The sequence below is a fragment of the Protopterus annectens genome, chromosome 5.part0 (genome assembly GCF_019279795.1).
Source record: "Protopterus annectens isolate FY-2018-M chromosome 5.part0, PAN1.0, whole genome shotgun sequence".
NCBI classification, from domain to species: Eukaryota; Metazoa; Chordata; order Ceratodontiformes; family Protopteridae; genus Protopterus; species Protopterus annectens.
Genome location: NC_056735.1, coordinates 862,718,779 through 862,743,655, shown reverse-complemented (window position 1 = coordinate 862,743,655; position 24,877 = coordinate 862,718,779).

Genomic DNA, 24,877 nt, shown 5'->3' with positions numbered 1-24,877 from the left:
AACCAACTGAGGATAAACCTCTGGAAGTCAGTAAAAGAGGTGTGAATTTGAAAAACATGTTTGAATGGCATCCAACAAGACATAATGTACAAGGCATGGTAACCTGTGGTTCTTGCGACCAACATAAGCAGTCTCACAGGAAATTCAATAATAATTCTCTGTCATCAATAAGTGGCTGTGAACCCCAGTGGTGGGTCCATGGGAAACTACCTTGGAGACAAGAGAACTTAAGTGGCAATTAAGATTGAATGTCCAAGATACTCCAGGGTTAAATGAAAATGTTTCTATTTATAGCCTTTAAGAAGTAAAATCTATAGACTTATGAGAAAATCTCTTCACAGACATTTTCATTACAATTTCATAATTTTGTGTGTAAGTACCAACTGAATGTGCCAAAAAACAAAAGAAAGAATATAAGGTGAAGGACCAGATAAGAGGGCAAGAAATGTGGAAAAAACATAAATATAGTTACAAGTATAGAAAACTTCTGGAAGAGCCTCATGTTGATCAAGAACGACCACAGGAATGATTAAGGAGAGGTGAATTCAAACCAAGAAATGAAAGGTAAATATTGGCAGCCCAAGATAGTGGGCTATGTACACACTGGTTTACAAAGTCCATTGAACACGTGGGAGAAACAGACAAATGTAAGTTTGTAAAACAAAATTGGAAACAGCCACACACCTTATTGCTGGTTGCGACACACTAATGGCAGAAGGACTGTATACTGAAAGGCATAATAATGAGGCAAGACTGTTACACTGGGGATTGTGCAAACATTATGATATCAAAGTGGCTGAAAAACATTGGAAACATGAGCCACAAAGCATCATAGAAAATGATGAAGTTTATATCACGTGCGATCACCCAATACCAATAGTTCAAAAGATAGATGCTAGAAAACCGGATATAGTGGTCCAGGAAAAGAAGACAAAAGTAGCATTGATCACTGAAATCACCACACCCAGTGACTACAGTGTCTTGCGTACAGAGAGACACAAAGTTGTAAAATACCAGGATCTGCAGGCAGAAATGAGAGCAATGTGGAAGAAAGACACCCAGACAGTTCCAATAGTAGTAGGAGCAATGGGTCTTATAAAAAAGAATTTCTAATCATATTTAGATATGTTACCAATCCATGTAACTCCATACGAATTGCAAAAGGAGTCATTACTGGGCACATTGCAGGTGCTCTGAAGAGCACTTCTGGCTGACATCAAAGATTGAAACAATACTAATTTCATGAACTTTAATCGTACTTTGACTTAGGAATGAGGTTTATTCCTATCGTGGTATTAGAAACCCAAAAGACTTGGAGAAATTAAAAAGGAATTCAATAAAGTTAAAAGAACCTCCCATTACAATTAGGATAAAGGGTTTTTACAATTATAAATTGGTGGGTGTCATATATTTAGTACTCTGTGTTACCTGTGGAGCATTCTATGTTGGAAAGACAGAACAATCACTCAACAGACAAATTTATGAGCATCTTCATGATATTCGAATGAAAAAAAATAATGCCTTGTAAAAGCATTCAAGAAATTGTCAAGCTGGATAATAACTTCAAAGTCTCTGTCATCAATAAGTGGTTGTGAACCCCAGGGGGAGTCCATGGGAAACTACCTTGGAGACAAGAGAACTTAAGTGGCAATTAAGATTGAACCCCCAGGATCCTCCAGGGTTAAATGAAAACATTTCTATTTATAGCCTTTTAAAAGTAAAATCTATGGACTTATGAGAAAATCTCTTCACAGGCCTTTTCATTATAATTTCATAATTTTGTGTGTAAGCGGTTCCATATTACACTCACTATTGAGTATTGCACCTTTAAAAAACATGCCCGAAGGAAATGACATCAGTATGGTTGAAGGAAATAATGCCAGTGACTGGAAGGAAATGACATCAGTAAGGCTGTAGGAAATGATGTCAGTGACTGGATGTTTAAAACTACTGGTGGTTTATTTGAAAGTTAGTTCTGATGAAGTCCAAGTGAAGTACTGGATAGAAGCTCTCAACTTTGAATATTTTAGCTATATATTCACTGGAATTGATACTGGATTTTTTTTACTGACTTGGATTATATATTGGCAAATAAATAAGTATTGATTTGTTTATTGGGTTTGGATTTGACTTTTGGTGGAGTTTTTTAACCAAAGACTTGCAATTGTGTACAATCAGGCAATTTGCAGTCCAATGTTAAGCTACACAGCAAAATCCTGTGGACTTTAAGGATTTAGTGCTTTATTGGATTTTTTGAAATGTTTGGTTGGACAACAATTATGGATATTTTAGGATTTGTTCTACCTGACCTTGTAGCATTTTATTTTAATAAATCTATTTTTTGTGGCTCCAGTGGCTGTTGGTTATTTGGTTTATATATTTGGGTAAAATAGTAAAGGAGGATATTGGTATAACAAGGGGAATGAAAAATATAAAAGGAGAGGTAAAAAGAGCACAAGAGCAAATTATAAGTATTGTAGTACAGCATGTAGAAAATATGTATGAGTAAAAAGAAATAAAATAAGAGAAGGTTAATGCAAAGTAAACAAATGAAGAAAAAAACAAGAACAAGTTAATGAAGAATCTTAAAAAGAAATTACTATTAGTGAATTTGATGAAGTACTTAGGAAGGTAAATGTTGATTCAGTATCAAGTCCAGATGGTATAGTGTATGAAATGTACAATAAATAAAATGAGTGTAAATATTTTGAATGAATGGTTGAAAGAAGTTTTGTTTATGAAGAGTTATGTAGGGTGATATTAACATTTGTATGGAAGAAAGATGAAAAGAATGAAATAAAAAATGGAGACCTGCCACACTAGGTAATACAGATTATATTTTTTATGAAAATAAACAGAGGACAATGGAAGGAAGGATGAATAACATTATGTAACAAAGTATATATGATATAAAAGGGAAGGGATGCCAGGAATTATTATTGGTGGTTTGAGAAATTGGAAGGGAAGATGTGAAACTTATGGTTTATTTATGATATTAATAAGACATTTGATACAGTAGAATATGATGCATTGTGGAATGTTGTGGAAAAATATGGAATATGTAATATAATTAATTGCAGTAATTTTAACATATGGAAATTATATAGTTTTATTCTCAGCAACAACTATATGCAGATGATATAGCTGTGGTTAAGAATAAAATATGGATGGGAGAAATATTGGTTTGTCTGAATGGATATTTAAAGGAAATGTGAATGACCTTGAATAAAGATAAAAGTAAGGGTTTGGGTGATGTGAAAACTGGAAGTGTATATATTTCAATAAATGAAGTACCTTTGCTAGGAATAACATTTGGGAAAATGATGTAGGTATGAGGCAATGGAAGGATTTGATAAAAGAAATGAAAGAAATATGTCTTATGTGGAAGACTTATAGATTAGCATTCAAGAAAATAGTTTATTTGATAAATTCTCTTTTAATGGGAAAAATAACATATATGTCAAATGTTTATAGGATTCCAGAAAAATAAATTGTGCAATTATTGTTTCTTTTCATATGGGATTCAAGATTAAACCCATTGAAACATTTTGTGCTGTATATCAGCGAAAATGAATGGGGACTGGGGTTATTAAATACCATTGTTTATTCTGCTTCTTTAAACTTGTACAAAGTATTAAAGTAGGTAGGTCAAGAGAATGAGAAATTGGTAGAGAAAAATTTTAAATATAAGTACAAAAAAATTTGGGAGATGAGAAGAAAAAAAACAGATAAAGATTATATAAATGAAGAATGCAAGATTATCAAGAAATAAATACTAACATGGAAAGTAAAAATGGATACAGAGAAGACTAGAAGGATGTGATATAATAATGTAATAAAATACTATTATTATGTAAAGCCATGGGAAATTTTGCCAGAAGAAGTAATAAAAGCCATTAAAGTAAGGAAAAGTGGTGTACTAAGATTATAGAGTGTCAGGAATTCCTATGGAGATAAGTAATAAATAAGTTAACTGTAAAATGAATTGCCATATAAAAGGAAAGTTGAAAGACGGTATTTATTTTGTGGGGAGGAAGAGAAGAGAGCATACTTTTTAATGTTAAAGAGTGGTTAAACGCTAGAAAAACTGCGTGAAGAAGATTTTTTTTGAGATTTTAATGATGTAAATAATATAAATATTAATATGATTATTGTACGGTTATTATAAAAAAAGAAAGAATACGTGTGAAGGGTAGATACAACTTTATTTTATGTAATATGAGTTATTTGGAATGAAAGAATGAATGAAAGTTTGTTTAATGGGAAATGGATTTTGGCTGATATATTGAGAAAATGTTAGATAATAATTGTGGAAGAAGGAGTGGGGGTCAGTTATGGAAGAATAACAATGATGATGGCATAAAGAAATGTGTTGATATGTTCCTGTAAATATGCACATATGAAAATAATGTTTTGTTTATGCTATGTTAATTAAAGGACCCCTACTCTTTCCAATAGGTGCCATGGGATCATTTATATCCACCTGAGCTACCACCAACTCAGGCAGATAGGGCCTCAGTTTAACGTCTCATCCAAAGGATGACATACTCAGGAGTGTAGCACCCCCCCTTATGCTACACTGCAGTGTCAGTAATCACTCTACCTGATATGGGAACAGAACCTGCAGCCTTCTGTACCAAAGGTGAGTGTGTGACCTGTTGTATCACTGACACTGCTAAAGTTCTTTATGCACTTAGAAAACTGTTTAAAATACTTCTTGACACAAAAAAATGCATATTGGAGGTATCTACAAGATTATCTGGGATTCTCAGAAAATAATGTAGGCCCTGAAGCAAACTGCAAAAGCTCACTGACCTAGTGAACAGGCTTTGCTGCATATGATCCATTTAATCTCATAAATTTACTTTTTATACCTATGCAATAAGACAATTTGGATTAAAAGTGAATGACATTTAATTTCCCCTAAGTCTTTTGGTATCCAAAATGTTATAACCACAAGTGAAACTTTCCTACTTTGCAACAATCTTGGAAATGCACATACCAGCTACAGATATTAAAGATGTTAATCTTTCCAGTAACAGAGAAGGGATAGTCTCTGTGATACATACCTGTCTGTCCAGCTGGTCCTATTTATAACACAGGCAAGGTTTAAGTCTTTAGAGAGGTAGTTCTGGTGCTGTTTGTTTTCTGGATAAGCAGGAGGTCCATCAGGGTGGGGTCTGACAATGCATTGCATGCCATGCATGGATCTCCCCCCAGTAGCTTGTAAGAGACAGAATACAGGGAATAGGGCTTTGAGGCAGTCTGCACAGGACATATTACTTACACTCTATATTTGTTTAGTGAAGAACCTCTGTGGATGTTCCAATTGTTGGATGTGCTTGGTTAGCTACATACCAAAGTGGGCATTACATTCAATAATAGGTCTGATGAATGCTAAATACAGTGGAACAATGACCTCTTTGGACTCTAAGTTGCACAACATAGAATGGTTTCCTCACTATTGCAGATTGTGATGGTCAAAGGCTAGATTTCCGTCTATGTGTCTCCTCAAGTTTCTGACTACTAGGTTAACTCTTGGGGTGTGTGCTCACTATGAGTCACCAGGGGTGGATGACTTCCAGCTAAGGGGACAAGTAGCAAACATTGTAAAAGCACCATATTATTTAGCTTACCAGGTTTTGTTTCTAGTACAAACATTTCATTTAAACAAGTCATTTTTCCACACACAACAGCATAGAAAGGAACAAAAGAAATGAACCTAGATATGTTTTAGTTCTTTGACACTAAAATGCATTACTTTTCAGATTGCCCTACACTTCAGGTTACAAACTGTGTGGTAACTAGGGTTGCCAGATTTGTAAAGGGACAGGTAGGGACCAATAAAAAGTCATTCACGCTGTGACAAAAAAATAAATAAATAAATAAAAATAAAAAAAAAAGGTCTTTCCGCATTAAACAGAAGTAGCGCTGCTTTGTGATTTTTGCTTGGCTCGTATAACGGTATACGAGCCAATCAAAAAATTGTACAGCAGAGCGTCTCCTGTTCAATGCGGAAATACTTACCCTGTTTAAATAATTAGAATTTTTTGTGCTTTTGTTTTGCTCAGTATTATAGTGCCCACAAGGATTTACATAGTACACGAGTGATACATGGCATGTACCAAAGACTGTGTTTTCACAGTATTCCATCTTTTCAAAAGTATGAGAGAACTCTGAGGCAAAATTACTTTTTTTGAAAACATTATGAATTTTTAACTAAAACAACATTATTTTACATATACATTCAAATGAAGTTCTGCAGCCATTGATCATAATATTAATACCTATGTAGCTTTATATGGTCATGTCTTTGAGATAGATGCAGTAGAATGTTTATAAAAAAGCTGTTTAACTATTAGAACTGCATATTGCTCTGCTACATAGATACATGCTCTACACATCTCAGTGAATGCAATTTATTATATGTCATATTTCTGAGTTATTTATTCCAAGCATTAATGCACCACTAAGCATGCCAGTCTTTTCATCAGAGAGCTAGACTTGGAGGTTCCCATAATGCACTGCCCTTTTAAACTCAGTCTTACTGTTCAGCACAACTAGCTTTATATAAATGTTTTGTTTCATTTGGTTGAAGATTCAGGGAGTTCTGACTCAACAAATCATAGAGGAAGCAGCTTCAATATTTATTAATTAATATTAACAATTAGCTTGCAAGCCCTGGAAACAAAGAAAGTTGCATATAAAAGTTAAGTTATAACTTTATGCAAAAGTAATGTTGGAATAATGTGTCAAATTTAAAAAAGGGAGTCAGGCTTGTTTGTGAAACACAAATGATTGACATTCATTTTTGAATTCACTAGTATGTGACTGGATGGCTTTTCCTCAGAAAGTCATATTGCTGGTGTTCCAGGGATTTACACTTTCACCATGAGGGTATGATCTCTCAAACGTGGTATATATAAGTAGCGGTGTTGAGATTGGGGTGCACCCCTCCACAGTGGGGAGTGCGGGAGGCTTCCTTTCTTGCAAAAATGATTTTTTTGTGTAACTTTTTTTTTTTGCATCTGAATGCTGTTTGCATTTAGAAGCTTTTGCTCCATTTGTGCTTATAATTATGTGAGGCAATCACAAATAAGCTTAGTACTTTTCATGAAGCCATACCAATTGGTATATTAAAAGACTTGGAAAACCATCCATCTATCCATCCATCTATCTATCCATTCATCCATTTACCCTTCTATCCATCCATCCATGAAGATAGCAATAGTCCATGTTTGCTTTCATCCAGTTCAGGGTTCCAGAAACCTAATAAACACTACAATATTAAGCAGTGAATAATATGACAGTGTAAAAATACAAAACTTATTAATTGAATAATTAACATGCATATAAAAAGTGAATTGCAATATATATATATATATATATATATATATATATATATATATATCGATTCACTACATAATCTCAAAATCTTGAAATACCGAATTTCAAAATCTCGAGACTATATAGCCGAAACCCCAAAATACCAAAAGACCAAAACTGCGAAATTCAAAATCCCGAACGTACAATACATACACATCACACACATACACATGCACACAACTGCCCCCTACAATCAAACATATAATCCTACACTACAGATAAGCAGGTGGGCAAGCCCCCCTGCACTCCCCACACCCCACCCACTTAAATATACTAACTCCACGATCGCACAGACATACAAAGGAAACTCACACCCACACATTTTACAGTCCCTCACACACACACACACACACACACACACACACACACACACACACACACACACACACACACACACACACACACCACAGTCACAACACACACTGACACACACTAAAGCCCCAACCAACACACTTACACATAAACACTTACCTGAACTTCCACCCATCCATAAACAAACCGCAACACCAGAAGCACTACTTCAGTATCTCCGAACATCGGGATTTTGAATTTTGCGCTTCTGGTCTTTCGGTATTTAGGGGATTCAGCTACATAGTCTCGAGATTTTGGGTTTCGGTATTCCAAAGGTTCGAGATTATGCAGTGATTTTATATATATATATATATATATATATATATATATATATATATATATATATATTTATTCTGGAATTATGCATGCACAAAGCAGTGCAAGTAATGAAACAAACTTATTTATGTACAGGGTATGAATCTCTATATGAGCTTGAAAAATGTGAACTACTGAGAGTGATATAGTTTCACAGATGCAATGGGTTATATCCAGGTGGTATTTTAGTGGGTTCATAGGTTCATAGGTTGGTACTAGGCTATCGGCCCTAAGGCCTATGCAAGCCTAGCCATAATAATTCCCTGGAAGATTCTTCCCACAATATTTACTTCTCTGGGCCCCTGTCTAGCAGGGCGACTGACATGATCCCCGGGGTGAATTTCCTATCTCCCATCCAATCATCAAGGTTCTTTTGAAGAGGGCCAATGAGGTGCTCTGCTTGACATGTATGAGCAGTCTATTCCAGAGTATGGGGAGTCTCTGGGTCAGGAACCTATCCCTCCAGCATGTTTTGTTCATTGTGATGATAAGGTTTAGATCCCTGGAGCGTGTGGCTCTGAGGGATTGAGATTTCTTTAAGTGGAGCATGTCCAACAGCTCAGGGTTTGACATGGCCTTGTATGTTAAGCAGAGATTGCCTCTGAGTAGACGATATGCCACAGAGTATAGCTGGAGTTTTTTTAGATGGTCAGCATATGGCATCTGCTTTAGGTCTGTGATTCTTTTAGTGAGGTATTTCTGTGGCTTTCCAGCTGTTGCAGATGTCTTGTGAGGTACATACCAAATGGGGCATTATACTCTATAATGGGTCTAATGAGGGATGAGTACAGTAGGACAATGACCTCCTTTTTTCTGGATGAAAAGCCCTTAGTGATGAGGTGTGCCACGTAGAAGGATTTCCTGACTGTTGTGGCGATGTGGTTATCGAAAGTGAGACCACTGTCCACTTGTGTCCCTAAGTCTCTCATCACACTTTCGATGTTTAGTGTCCTGCCACCTATGTGGTAGTTCATGGGTACATGTTTTTTTCCAAAGGAGATAACTATATTCGATAACATTTCTTGGCATTAAGCTTGAGCCCATGTCTCTGGCACCAGGCATCTGTTTCTGTAAGGCCCTTTTGTAGAATATCCACATCATTTGGGGATTCAATAATGGCTCCCAGTTTGCAGTCATCTGCAAACTTTGTTAGCCAGAGTCCCTTAGTGTTGGCCTGTACTTCAGAGAAGTAGATGCCAAACAAGGGTGGTCCCAGGACTGAACCCTGAGGTATTCCACTTGTCACTTGTCTGGAGCTGGATTTGGAGTTGGCTACTTTTACAGTCTGGGTTCTTCAGTAAGCCAGTGACGTAGGGATTTATGCCCATCTTAGTAAGTTTATCTATGATTCCAGAGTGGGGGATGGTGTTGAAGGCCTTGGCGAGGTCCAGATACGCTGTGTGGACCGCCTTACCCTTGTCCACAGCTCTGGAGACCAATTTGAAGAAGTCAATCAGATTCAGGAGACAAGATCGGCCCTTCACAAACCCAAACTGGGTGGGGTCCAGTGTCTGGAGGTTGCCAATGTCTTTGTTTATAAGTTCCATGATAATACGTTCCATGCCCTTGTAGATCAGGCTTGTCAGACTGATGGGACGGTAGTTCCCAGGATCCAAGGTGGATCCTCCCTTGTGGAGCGGGATAACTGTAGCTGTGCGCCACTCAGTGGGCACGAAGCCTGAGGTGAGGCTATGATTAAACATGACACTTAGGTGGGGTGCCAGTTCATTTTGTAGTTCATGTAGCACACAGCCTGGGATGTCATCTGGTCCCATGGATGCTGTATTCTTAGCTTTGGAGAGTGCTGTTTCTACCTGTGTGGCTGTGATTATCGGAATTTGGCAATCTTTTGGTATTGAGATGGGCCCTTTAGGGTGTGAGAGGGGAGTGAAGTTGGCACTAAATTGATCTGCCAGGATATTGGCAATATCCTTGGGATCAGTATATTTAATGCCATTCTGTTGTAGCTCAGAGCAGATCTGAGCATTGCCATTTAAATTCTTGACATAACTATAGAATGCCTTGTGGTTGTCTTTGGAATCTTTGGCAATTTTATTTTCGTAACAAGCTTTTGAGGATTTTATGAGGGATCTCAGCTTCTTACTGAGGCTGGTGAGGGTGTTTTTTGCATCCTGAGATTTTCTGTATTCTGGTTCTTGTTGTTCCTAAAAAGTCAGGAGGGAATTTGTTTCAACTTAGAATATGCCCTGTTGTTAGAGAAATTCTGCTGGGTGGTCCATTAAAAATGATGGCACCTTCATTATGCATGCAGGGAGAGTATAGCAAATTGTCAACTATTGCTGCTAATTGAACACTTTGGTAATTATGCAGGAGTTCATAAGTGTGGACTAAATAAAAAAGAATGCTTTAGGGGATGATAAGACATCTAGTATAGACATCCCAGTCTATGAAATAAGACAACCATCTAACTAAGAACTATCAGAGTCCATAAAAGTTTTACAAAGCCTCTAAAATGTCACCCATTAATAACAGTCAACTATAAACGTTTATGGTATGGTATTGCTTAATAGACAGAGTTCTGATTCTTTTTTCAGCAAGATACAACAGGTGAAGACATGCGTTAGCAAATGACTGCCATTTTAATCTCCACATCTGTTTTTGTTCACATGCTAAATGTACAATGGAAAATAAATTAAAATATGCAAAAATCATTGCTGCACTAATAACATACATGCCTACTCTGCTAACTTGTTTCTCACAGCATGTTTCTTGCTTGCTTTTGATAAAGACCTGGATATTAGAATCATGTCTTTCACATCAGATGGTCAGTACTGTCCATCTACTGCTCCACTCTCATGTCCTTGACTTTCTCCTTGTTACTAAGAGTCAGATCCTACATATTATTGTCCAACTGACTTTCTTGACAGTTATTAAGCCTCTTCTCCAAAACACACACACACACACACACACACACACACACACACACACACACACACACACACACACACACACACACACACACACACACACACACACACACACACACACACACACACACACTATGTCAGTCTGTTTCTTTGCTTACTGTTTAAGTGAAGTGGTTCATGCTTGCCCCTTTTCATCCATCACCTAGGCCACTGGGGAAATCAGAGTAAACAGGACATATTACTGTGCAGCTAAATTAATAACTGATAAAGTTCTACCACAAGAATACAGGGCAGTGAGGGAAAGGAAGGGGAGAAATCAAATACCATCATGGAAGTATCAGATAGAGAAAACTATAAAGCAATTAAGACAAGAAGTGTCACTGTTAGGAGAATACAGAAGAGGGAATAGATCAATAAAACAGAAAGATAGGCACGATAAAAGCAATGTGCAGTATTAGAACAGATCAGGATCTATCATGCACTATTGCAAATAACAAACTAAAAATCTCAGCACAGACAGAAAAACGTAGAAGAGACACAGATAAATATAAAGGAAAAGTACAAAATAAGCAATTTATTGATGACCCAAAAAAATGTTATACAGAATTGGGAAACAAGGTAAAAGGAATAGAAAGACCACCAAAAAAAAGAAGAAATACATATATTTTGGAGAAGTATTTATGAATATCCTGTGGAACATAACAAAGATGCAAAATGGATATAAGAAGTAGAAGTGGAACAAGAATGTGTTATAAAAAAAACTTGAGCAAGAAGGAGTGTATAAATATTTGGGAACCGATGAAGGATCAACAATAAAACATGAACAAATGCAAATAAAACTTAGTAAGGAATACTTCAGAAGACTTAAATTAATCCTGAAAGCAGCGTTGACATTTAGGAACAAAATTCAAACTTTAAACCAATTTGCTCTTCCTGTCCTAACTTACAGTTTTCAATCACTTCATCCTCACTTATAATCAACTCTGAAGGTCAGTATACAAAAAAAAAAAACATGCCAGAGTAGGTCTTTCCTTAGGATTCCCCTATCCCTTTTTCTTTGCATATACTCTGATATCAATCCCTTGTATGTAAGGCAGTCTCTAGCCTACAGTCTAAATGTCTTATTGGCCTCATCTCATTCTATTACCTTTCCCTCTCTAGTTATTTGCTCCCAAAACCTTTGTTCCTTTGCAAGTTTTCTCCAGTAGATACCAGCCCCCTCTTTCTTATTCTCTGTACCCCTACTTGTAGACATCTTTATCGGCAAAATCTCATTTCTCCATTGTAATGTAAGCTTAGTTCTTAAAATACTTTCCTCCATTTTGCGAATATAATAAACTGTATAGCTGTTGTTATTCTCCTTGAGGATCTGCATTCAAAATCACACACCCTCCTTATTTTCTTAATTTCCCCCAGTTTCATCCACATCTCTTTCCACTTTAAATGACAACTTTCTGCCTTTGTTATATATATGAGCTCTAAATATGTAGCTCTAAAATATCTCTTCAGATTAGGTAAACCTAAATCAATTTGTTCTATTGGATGGATCAGTTTATCCCACTTAACCCTTGTCCTCTTCCCCTCCTAGATAAATTCCTTCAACTCTTTATTAATTATTGTCCACAACTTCTCCTCTGATTGATAAAAATATGCCTCACCTGTATATAAAATTAAAGAGATCAAAAACATGTTCACTACTTGTATCGTACTATCCATATCCATAAAAAACAGGTTCCAGTTTCTCAGTTTTTGTATTATCTTCCCAGATATCCTTGGCTGCCATGACAGAAACCTTTTTAACTTTTTGTATCTTTCGGCTTTTCCCGGTTAGGGGTCGCCACAGTGGAACTCTGGTTCGCTAATGATTGGCAGTAGATTTTTTACGTACCGAGTTGCCAGCCCTGATGTACAACCTTCAACGAAGGTACGCCCATTCACGCATGTCTCCACACAGAAGACGCTTTAGCTGAGAATCGAACAGGACGTCTTATTGTGAGGCGACAACGCTACCGCAGCACCTAATATTTCTAAATACTTCATCTTATCATGTCCCCATAAATATGGGTATTGCTGACCCAGTTCGTTCATGTGTGGGTACATAATTAACAGGTATAGCCTTTGTTTTATTTTCATTAATTTTATATCCCAAAAAGACTTGAAACTATCCTTTTCTGGATTTATCAGGTAAAAATAATATCTTCCACCAATAAAGCTAACTTTTCTTAATTATCATACCAATTACATCCTTGAATTTCTGAGTCATTTATTTTCTTTGCTAATTGATCTAAATATAACGCAAATAACAAAGGGGAAAGAGGACACCCCTACCTGGTTCCTCTGTTCAGAAATAACTTATCAGAGAGGAACCCCCTACACTTTAACTCTTGTGTCTGATCCCTCATTATCCTCCTAATTAACCTTATTATTGTGTAAGGGGGAATGCAAATGTTTCCATTGCCCTACTCATAAAATCCCAGCTTACTCTGTAGAGTGCTTTCTCTACATCGAGATCCATCAACAATAATGGCATTTTCTTACATTCTGCTTCCCTTTGGATCATCATTGTTTTATTAATGTTGTGAAATATTTGTCTCTCCTCCACAAAACTACATTGATCCATATCAATTTTGGCAACCTTTTAGCCATTATAGACATAAACACTTTATAATCATGGTTTAGAATCAAAATGGGTCTATATGAAACTGATTCTGATATGTCTTTACCATCTTTATGTTTTACAGCCACCACAGCTTCCTTCCAGGATGTTGGTGCTTCCCCTTTTTAAATACTGTTAAACAAAACCTTCCAGATCCTTATCACTTTCTTCCCTCCTAGCTTCCAAACTTCCACAGGAATGCCATCTATTCCTGAAGGCTTTCCTTTAGATTGGTTATATATTGCCATTTGTATCTTATCTCCTTCTATCTTAACTGTTAATAATTGAACCTCATCTACCTCTAACCTTAACATATTTAATTCTTCCCTAAATATTTCTATTTGTGCTTTTCCCTGATTTCCACATTTCTCTGCTTTATACAGATTTTCATAAAATTTCCAAAATATTTCTAATACCTCTACAAGATTTCTGGTTATTTTCCTTGTTATAGATAAACATCCTACTCTCGACTAGTAATCACAAAAGACAGCTCACAAAACAAATAGTCCACAATGCTGGCTACAATAAAGGTTGCCCCTCCTGCTGTTCCCCTTTTCAGAAGAACTAGTAATTCCAAGCTTCCACAAATAAAAGCCAAATTTGAAGCTCACAGTTGAAAAAAATGATTTATTTGCACAAAGACACAACGTAGAGTATCAAACACATCAAAGAACTAGATTAAATGCTGTCATCTCCCCTCGAGAGACTTCATCAGAATCAACCTCAATCAAGCAATGCTTTACATTCACAATATAAATACACATTAAAAACAATAAAATTCATAGTAAAACTTCCTAGTTTAAAAACATATCATACTAAACAATGGAAATGTAACATGTTATATAAGGGTGTGATGGTTATTGTAAAACTGTAAAAACTTTACAAATGCACAATATTGCCTCAACGCATCGTATGACAATGGCAATATTGTGCATTTTGTAAAGCTTTTACAGTTATGTTTTTAAACTATGAAGTTTTACAGTTAATTTTATTGTTTTTAATGTGTATTTATATTGTGAATGTAAAGCATTGCTTGATGCACTATGCACTTTAATAGTTAATTAACTAATTGGACAATCAATGAAATATCTTTGAGTACTATTTATATGGGTAAAGCATTTTTGTGGTTGATTCTGATGAAGTCTCTCGAGGGGAGATGAAAGAGCTTAATCCAGTTCTTTGATGTGTTTGATACTCTATGTTGTGTCTTTGTGCAAATAAATCTGTTTTTTAACTGTGAGCTTCAAATCTGGCATGTATTTGTGGAAGTTTGGAATTATTAGGTCTTCTGAAAAGGGGAACAGCAGGAGGGACAGCCTTTATTGGAGCCAGCATTGTGGACTAAACATCCTACTCTCCTTGAGCCTTCCTCTAGCTTACCCCAATCTTTTCCCATCAAACCCAGTAAGAAACTCTTTTTTGATCTATAAGTTACTTTAAACAATGTTGCTCTTACTGTAACTCTCACTAACCTTAACTACCATTCAAATCCCTCACCCCTTTAAATTACCCCACTAGTGATTTTTGTTTCCCTTTATTAATTCTTTCAACCTAACACTAACCCCTAGTGATCTTTTCCTTTCTTAACTTTCAACCTATTTCAATATTTACAAAAAAGTGTGTGTGTGTGTGTTTATATCTTGTAAATTACTCTGTTTTTCTGTCTGATATTATAACTTCCACAATCTGTCTCTCATTTTTGTTATATTGTACTGTATTGTACTGTAATCTCTGTAAATTCTTGTAAAATACTGTGTAATCATAATGTGTTTGTGGAGCTTTTCTCCATGGGCCTCTGCTGAAAATGGGCTCCTGTCCCAGTCAGACTTTCCTAGTCAATAAATAAATATGGGTTCCCTAAGCCTGGCAACAGTCCTTTCTATTTTCTGCTGCCTGAGTTGTTGTGCTAAAAGTTTTTGTTTTCTGGAGATATTAAAAAAAAAGTTGCTTAATAGTAGTCTTACTAAATTCATTCAAATTACCCAGGTAGTACCTTATTTTCACTTTAGCACTCTGCAGTTGCACCTCTTCTTGTTCCATGAGATTCCCCTTATTCTGCACTAACTTTTGTTGTTCCCTCTAAATAATTCTTGTTACTTCTTAACCATATATCTTTTTCTTTTGTTTCTACTCTTTTGTAAACTCCACTTTCATTTTATCCGATTCCCTATTATATCTTCTGAAGAAATTTCTATCTTCCCTAATAACTCCTGAATACGTTTCACTATCCATTCCTTAAATTCCTCTCTTTTTAACAGAGAGCTGAGAAAGTGCCTGTCACTCATCCCTCTCTAACATAGATGACAAGCAGGTAGGGTATTTCATTTAGATGCTTTAATACATAGAAACACATCAGTATGGATAGCAGCATCATAAAACATAAACGAACTGGTTAACAGACACACCTTACATACATACATGCTTACATCTCAACAGCTTACTACAAAATGGCAGTCAGACTCACATGTGCTCGGTATTTATACACTTGTGCAAGCCCTTGGACAGCTTCCTAAAGATACATGCACACACATTGATTTACATCCTCCCTCTTACAAACATTGACCTCAATAAAAACAATATGAGTGTTAGGCTTTTTCACAGACATTAGAAACAAAATACAATGTTCATGTCCAAGTTGCCATGTATCTGTTACATGGTCTGGAGATACAACCGGATCTCGTAACATAACAATCTAGATTAAAAGCAGCAACAGGGACAGTCTTTGATACACAACTCATATCAGGAACTTCTGGATTCATCACAGGAATGGGAATACTCTCTGGAACTTCCTCTGGAATTGGAACACTGGCCAACTCACTCTGAGATAGAAAGTCTTTCTTACAGGTTATGTGCTGTGGTATAGGCTCGAACACCGGTATCAAATGTTTCCGATTTCACCTAAACTCTGCTCCTTGTGATTCCACAATGTATGATCTTGGCTTTGGGCAAATGTTCTTCATGACTCCAATCTGATCATAACCTTTGGATGTTTGCATCCTTACCACTTCTCTTCTCATAACTGATTGAGTGGTTTTCTGGTCTTTTCGCAGTAGGATTTCCTGGGTTAAATGCTTCTTCAACAGATTGGTTTTCACTGACCTGTTGTTCTTAATACGTGGAACCAGCATTGACTACTGATTGGTAATGTGGTTCTGATTTGTCTCAACAGAAGTCTCTGGGAAGGTGAACCAAGATGTTTATCAAGAAGAATGTTTCTAAGATTCAAGAGATTCAGAAAACATCACTGTTGCCTCATTTTGACTTCTCTAGTAAATGTTTTGCACTTTGAACTGCACATTCTGGCAAACCATTTGACTGTGGATACTCAGGGCTACTCTTGATACGAGTAAAGTCCCATTCTTCTGTAAATCTTTTAAACTGTTGGCTTGTAAACTGTGTGCCATTGTCTGAAATAACTTTGTGTGGACTACCATGCACTGTGAAATGATGCTTCATTTTAGTAATGACAGTGCTAGGTTGGGAAGTAGGTCAATCTCAAACCAATTGTCATAAGCCTGAACTAGTAAATAAATGACCCAACATAAGTAACCTCCTGTAGCCTGAATTTAGATTTGTGTGGGCTGAGCTTAAGATTCACTTGACATACTCTTTTAAGAACTTTTCTGAGGTTTCTGTCATGCTCAGCTTCGCAATGACCTCATATTAGTATGTAATCTACTATAATAGCACAAGGATACCAAGAAAAAAGTTGCTCCGTTGCTCATTGAAAGACTTCACTTGCAGAAATCATCCTAAATGGCATTCTCAAAAATCTGCACCTTCCAAACGGAGTACTGAATGTATTGAGGATTTCTTGTCAAGCTGAATTTGCCAAAATGAAATCTTTGCATTTTAGACAGAAAAAACAGTGGAATTTGACATCAAGGATGTGACTTCTTCAACTGTGTGTATTGGATGATGAGGTAGTTTTAGTGCTTTGTTCAAATATCATGGATCAATACATATTCTGATGTCATCTGAGCTTTTCTTATGAGCTACAACCATGGAAGATACCCACTCAGTTGGTTCATCTACTGAACAAATCACATCTTGTCACATCATTTTATCTAACTCAGCTTTGACTCTGTCCTGCATGGCTACTGGAACTTTTTTGCTGGCCTGACAACTGGGCTGACCTCTGGGTCTAACTTCATGGAGTACACAACTGGAAGCTTCCCTAGTTTGTCTTCAAAGAGATCAGCATAAGTAAAACAATGTACTGGGCAAAATTACAGAAGTGGTCTTTTAAGCTGACTTGGAGGACTTCCTTATTAAATGAAAGTAGTCCCATTTTCAAACTGTCTTTGAGCCCTAATAATGACTGGACATGCCTTTTTACAAAATAAAATAACAAGTCATAGCTTCTTCCAGCAGAGTAACATGAAAGCACTACTAAGCTTTTAGTCTGAATTTCTTCACCACCATAAGCAACAAGCTTCGCACACCTTGCCAAATCAAGCCTTTTACCATGACATAGTCTAGCAAATGTTTCTGCTGACATAACATTGCACTTGGAACCTGTGTCAACTTTGAGCTCTACGGGTTTTCCATTTATCCAAACAGTACAAAATACTTAATTCTTTGCCCTTATATCTACTGCACTGACTGTTTCATAAAGCACTGACACACCATCCACATAAAGACTAGGATTGCAGCTCTCTAACTGATCAACTCGTGTCTTTAAATGTTTCCTTTTGATAAAAGAAAGGCCTTTTGATTTACAAAACATCTTGAAATGATTCCGTTTATTACATTTGTGGTATTGCTGAACAAAAGCTAAACATTTCTCCCTTTTAGATTCATGACTTCTACCTCAGTTACAACAGGTGGCAATGAAACTAGGTTGGGGCCCATGCTTTGAGTTTGCTGACTGACTCATGCTTCACTGAGACTCTGCGAACTCTGGAATGTGCTAGAAAATTGTGGGGTTTACCAGTGAGTGCTGCAGGGGTTACAGTTGCTGTCATGTGCTTGGGCCTGTTTCTTTTGACCACATGCTGCATACTATCAACATGAGGATTATCACTGTGCCTTCTAGAGCTACTCTCATTTGTAAGCATATTTGTATGGTTTTCTGTGAGCTCATATATCAAACAAATCTCAGTGGTCTTATTCAAAGTTAAATCACTGCCACAAAGCAAAATCTTTCTCACAGTATCATCTTTAATATCACACACAAGTCTGTCCTTTATCAACTCATCCCTTAAATCACCAAATCTGCATGTTTTAGCCTTATTCCTCAATTCAGTTATATAGGCTGCAAAAGTTTCATCAGGCTTTTGATCCCTTGTATAAAATAAGTGCCTTTCCATTGTAACATTTGTCTAGGGGTTACACATTTCTCTAAATTTACATTTTAAGCACTCGTGGTCATCCCTTGACTCAGCTGGTACAACAATATGATGGTTTTCTCCCTCTCCTGCATAGATAGCAAGTGCATACACAAATTAATGTGCCCTTTCAATGGCGTCTGACCCAGCTAAATTAAGCAGAATAAATGCCTTTGTATGATCATCTTTATCAGAAAATGCAGCCTGTATGAAAATGTACTTTTGCTCAAACACTCTCCAGGTCTCTGCAATATTATGATCAAGCACAAGTGCACTGGGTTTTCAAAATCTGTCTGTCATGCCCAGAAAGTATGCATAAAAACATTAAACATATGGCCCTTGTAATTATGTACATACAAACTGTTCTGTGAGCTTGTAACAACATTCAAATGCACAATGAACTCTTCAAAATACTTTACTTTGTGAAATATGCTCTGTAATGGCTGTATCTTGCAAAATGACTTTACTGTAGTACTGCACAAACATGCAAACACTTTATACACTTCTGATAACTCAGATATCTTTAATTAATAAGAAAAATATGAGCTTATCGAAAATGTGGTTGTTTCCTTTTATTTTATTTGTTTTATGCAATTCGGACTTTATTTCAAACATTTTCCGTAGCAATTTGAATATTTCTACCGATATCAGGCATATTGGTTTATGCAAATATCATTTTGAGCGCTCTGCATGCCTTGTTTTATATTTTGCAACTAAGAAATAGTTTGGAGCAAGTTTTAATATCTGAAATTTGTTTCTGACCTGTTTTGCAAATTATACATACAGTAGGGATGATTCACTGCTGTATATTCCTCCTGTGGCAACTGAGTGCCCCTCGAACTCAAGTGGAAGAAACTGGAACTTTTTATGGCAGCAAGTCATTCTGGCCAATGCTTCTTCTAACTTCATGTCCCTTTAGACATGCCACCTCTGACACCATGCCGCTCATCCCTCTCTAATATAGATGATAAGCAGATGGAGTATTTTGTTTAGATGCTTTAATACATAGAAACACATCAGGATGGATAGCGGCATCATACAATATAAGCAAACTGGTTAACAGATAGACCTTACATACATACATGCTTACATCTCAACAGTTTACTACAAAATGGCAGTCAGACTTGCATGTGCTCGGTATTTATACACTTGTGCAAGCCCTTGGATAGCTTCTTAAAGATACATACACAAACATTGATCTATAGTGCCAGTATCTTGTTTTTACTTTATTACTCTGCTGTTTTATCTTAATTGTTATTATTGGCGCATGATCTGAAACAGGTACTGGATATGTATCAAAACTTTCAATTAAATGCAGATGTTCCTGCGAAATATAATTTATGTCTAGCCTAGCCCAGTTTTGTACCTTGGGAAAAAATATGTAAATTCACTCCAAGTACCTATTACTGAATTCACATCTACCATGCTGAATAATTTCATAAATTTCTTCAAAAATATACCCTCTTTTGTTATATTTCCCTTCTAGGCCTCACAGATACATCCTCACTGTTGCAAATCAAATTCCACTCCCCACCTATAAGTAATATTCCCTGCTGACAGCTGATTATTTCTTCCATAATTTTTTCAAGCTTCATTGTATAAGTTTTAGATGCAATATAAATACATGCCAGCATAATCCTCCTCCCTTACCAGTAGTCCCTGACTACCATAAATCTACCATTATCTTTTTTTTCTCTTCTATCACTACTGGAGCTCCTCTAGAAATTAATATAAGTACTTCCCTTTTCTTTTTCCTCAGATATTCTGCTGAATAACCATCCTGAAATCCTTACTTAATCAAATTCACATATTCAGTTCTTTCCACATGTGTCTCCTGTAACATAGCTATTTGCAGTCTACATTTCTTAACATAGTGTGAAATAAGCATTGCAAGCATTGCAAGAATGATGAACCCTTGTTCATTGTATTGAACTAGTACCTTGTCATAGCATATCTGTTGCTGGTAAATTATCTTTCTTACTTTGGTTAAAATCCTTCCTTATTTTACTAAATATACCACTGCCACCCCTCTGCTTCTCATATATTCCATCTTCCTGCAATCCATTCAAGTCTCTACATATATTAGTTTAGCCTGTTAATCCTGTAGTCTATATGCCACAACTAACAGAGTTATTTCTCTTTTTAGGAACATTAGCCTGCTTATCTGCTCTAGAAACTACCCAGCAGAAGTATACACGGCAACTGCTATAACACACCAGTGATACCTTGAACATCCAGAGCACAACTAGCCAAAATCCAGTCAAGTGACTGAATGTATGTTTAAGCTTGTTTTATTTTCTAACTGAGGTGCAGTGCTGTATACTATCACATACCACCAGAACCTGCAGCTGACCCCTTCTCCTTCTCTTTCTTTATACCCGTTTACCCTCTGATTTGAGTCCAGTAAATATAGTAATACCTTCTTTTCTGCTAAATGGACAGTCTATCCCCTGCTTATACACAACCTACACAATCCTTCCCAGATTAAATAGAATTCTCCATTTTATCGGGATTTGTAAAACCTCCCAGTCTCAGCCACACAGACTCTCTCTCTCTTACTGCATATCTTTCTAGACCCTTAAATCTCTGTAGCCTCAACTTTCCATCCACATTTTATCCTGACTAAGTTATTAATCTAACTGTGGTTTCAAAGCTCTAGTCCTCTGTAGCCCAGGACCACTAAACACACTTGTTTGTATATACTGATAGGTTTTTTTAGGTAGTAACTCCAAACAAAGTGTAGCACCCCTCCATTCACCCTCACTTTGCTCAAGTTCACTCAGTTCCTCTACCCTACCTCCATTCCCAACCACCCCATTTACCCTAGTTTTATAGCTAACAAACCACACCCACAAAATGTTCAACCAGTCAGACCAAACAGATCCACCCAACTCTTCAACACCCTCCTCACATAAAATGCCACACCTTAATAGCAAACGCTTGCACCTAACTGCCTTACACACCATCACAACCATACTGCTGGTGCTCTTATACCATCTTTCTTCATATGACAATCAACTGCAAATCCCTAATCCCCTGACTGGCAAACTACTCCCCTATTCCACCAAAACAGATCTTTATATTATAACATAGCCCCTAACTTTTTTAACACCAGCCACACAGTATACTATCCAAACAAATTCTACCCACTTAGAACTCATAATCTAACCTGCCAAAAAACACTCCAAACTCCAAAACAAACTTGCCAAACTGCCCTTTCAAATTACCAATAAGTCTCTCTGGGGACATACATCCAAACCCTGGTCTAACTCCCCCTCAGTGCATCTCCAGCAGCCCTACCACCCCCTCATACAATACAACTCTATTAAGCCACAATAACAAAACTAACCTACTCCTTCTCAACATGAATGTTAGAAGTATAGGTAAAAAAGTGACTTCCATGCTATACTCTCCCTCTACTCTCCTGACATGGTAATATTAACTAAGGCCTGGCTAAAACCCCAAAACAGCGACAATTAAATCCTAGCTCCTGGATACAATATTATCCATAAAGATAAATCAATCAAAAATGGTGGTGGAGTAGCAATACTATTCAAAAATCAATTAACAGTTAATACCTTAAAGCTAACTATCCCTAACTTTGACAATGCAGAGGTACTCTTTATGAAGCTGAAAATTAATCCCAAGAAACAGAATAATATTATAGGTGGTTACATCCCATCTGGGAATAACATTCCCACACTGGAAAATCTACTTCACTGGATCTCCAATGCCCTCCCTCAGGAAACAATCCTGTTGGGGGACTTTAATATTGACTGACTCACCTGTTCCTCTCAGTATCCAGCAACCCATATTAACCTTCATGGGTTCACCCAAACTATCACTTCTCCTACAGGAACAGACAAATCTTCCAAATGACAGTCCATCCATCCTTGACTGGATTCTAACACCCCCACCCTATGCTCTCAATCAAGTTTTTTGCCTGGTGGTCTTTGTGACCATCAACCAACCTTTCTTCTAAGGACCCATATCCACCAAAGTAGGCCAACCACCTATCATGTAATCAGCAACAAAAACATTTAAACACTGACAACTTTGTCTTATCACTGAAGAGCTACAACTGGGAAACTCAAACAGCAATCCTTGGAAGAGGCTGTTAAATCCTTCACCACCACTTTTCTAGATATACTAAACTGCCATGCACCCTCAAGAGCTATTAGAGTAAAAGCCTACTATGCACATTGGCTAAGTAAGGAATGCAGATCCCTGCTAATAGCTAGATATAAGGTTTGGGAGCAGTTTCATAAAAAACAAATCTCAAGCCTCAAAAGTATCATTCCTACAATTGAGAAACAAAGCAAAGAAATTAATTAAATGTGACAAAACCAACTATTACCATAACATTCAGACAAAGCAACATAATAACCCTCAAAAGTTCTGGGCTGCCATTAATAATATTCCACATCCAGGTAAATCCACTACACCCACACCAGCACCACCCAGTAACTATGACAGCATAGCAACTCAATTCAATAATACTTCACAGAAACTATCCTAGGCCTCTCAAACTCCCAGAACACCTCCACCACCTCCGAGCCATTCATATCACAAAATAGCATCAACTCTTTTACATTACAGCTAGTCTCTGCTAACACCATAAAACTACTTAAAAAAACTAAAGCCAACCACACTAGCAGCAGAAAAACTCCCTGCAGACTTTTTTGCAAATCACAGCAGAAACAATAGCTTATTCAGTAGCCATACTAATGAACAGATCAATCTCAGAAAATATGGTACCTGACATTTGGAAAATCTCCCATATTCTACCTTTACACAAAGGAGGCAATTCAACTGAACTGACCAATTATCATCCAATTGCCATTCTGTCACCCCTATCAAAAATCCTAGAGAGAGCAGTTCACACAGAATTGATGTATTACCTACATGCACAGACACCACTGACAAACACTCAACATGGCTTTCAACCTTATCACAGTAGTACCACAGCCCTAATGTCCTTCACTAACACAAAGAACCACAATAGAAATAATGGGAAATTTGTATCTGCCACCTTTCTGAACCTTTCTAAAGTCTTCGATATAGTAAATCACAACAAACTTATTAATGTTCTTGCTACTCTAAACCTCTGTATTCCCCTCGATTACCTGGTTTAAAAGCTACCTATCAGGATGCCAGTGGGCTGTTCAATGGCAATATGAACCCCCTTCTTCCAGTTACATTAGGAGTTCCCCAAGGCTCCATCCTTGGACCTCTGCTGTTCTCTCTCTTCACAAACAGACTCAACACTTCTACTCCTCAAACTACAGTTATACCATATGCACTAATATGTGCAGCCTCCACCCTCCAGACCATAACTCAAGATTATTTTCTAGCTGCTGAAACATGGCTCACTAACACCCAACTCATTCTAAATCCCAACAAAACTAACCTTCTCTTCTACCATACAAGAACCCCCCCATCAGGCCTATCATTCAATATCACATCCAAAAATAAAACCACTATTACACCAGTAACTCACACCAAACTTCTAGGTGTAGAAATTTATAACAGTTTGAAATTTGATATTCATATTTCTCAAATCATTAAGAAAGTACACAATAAACTAGGTGCTCTCTGCAGAAACAAACAATTCCTGACACCAAACACAAAAGCTACCATTGCTCGCACACACCTCTTAACAATGCTCCAATATGCCTTGCCAAATCTAACCAACCTCAGAAAAAATGACCTAGCTAAATTTGAATCCTGTTATAATAAAATTGCCAGGTTCAACACAGACTCCCCATATATTACACATCATTGTACATCTCTAAAACTACTAAACTGGCTAGAACTACCACAACTACTACTCTTTAATCAATTAAACTTTGCCCATAAAATCCTGCACCAACCTGAAAAAAACCCTGCTCTCCAAAATCTTTTACAACCATACACCAACAATTGCTCTCTCTCAGTTCCAGCAACAAACT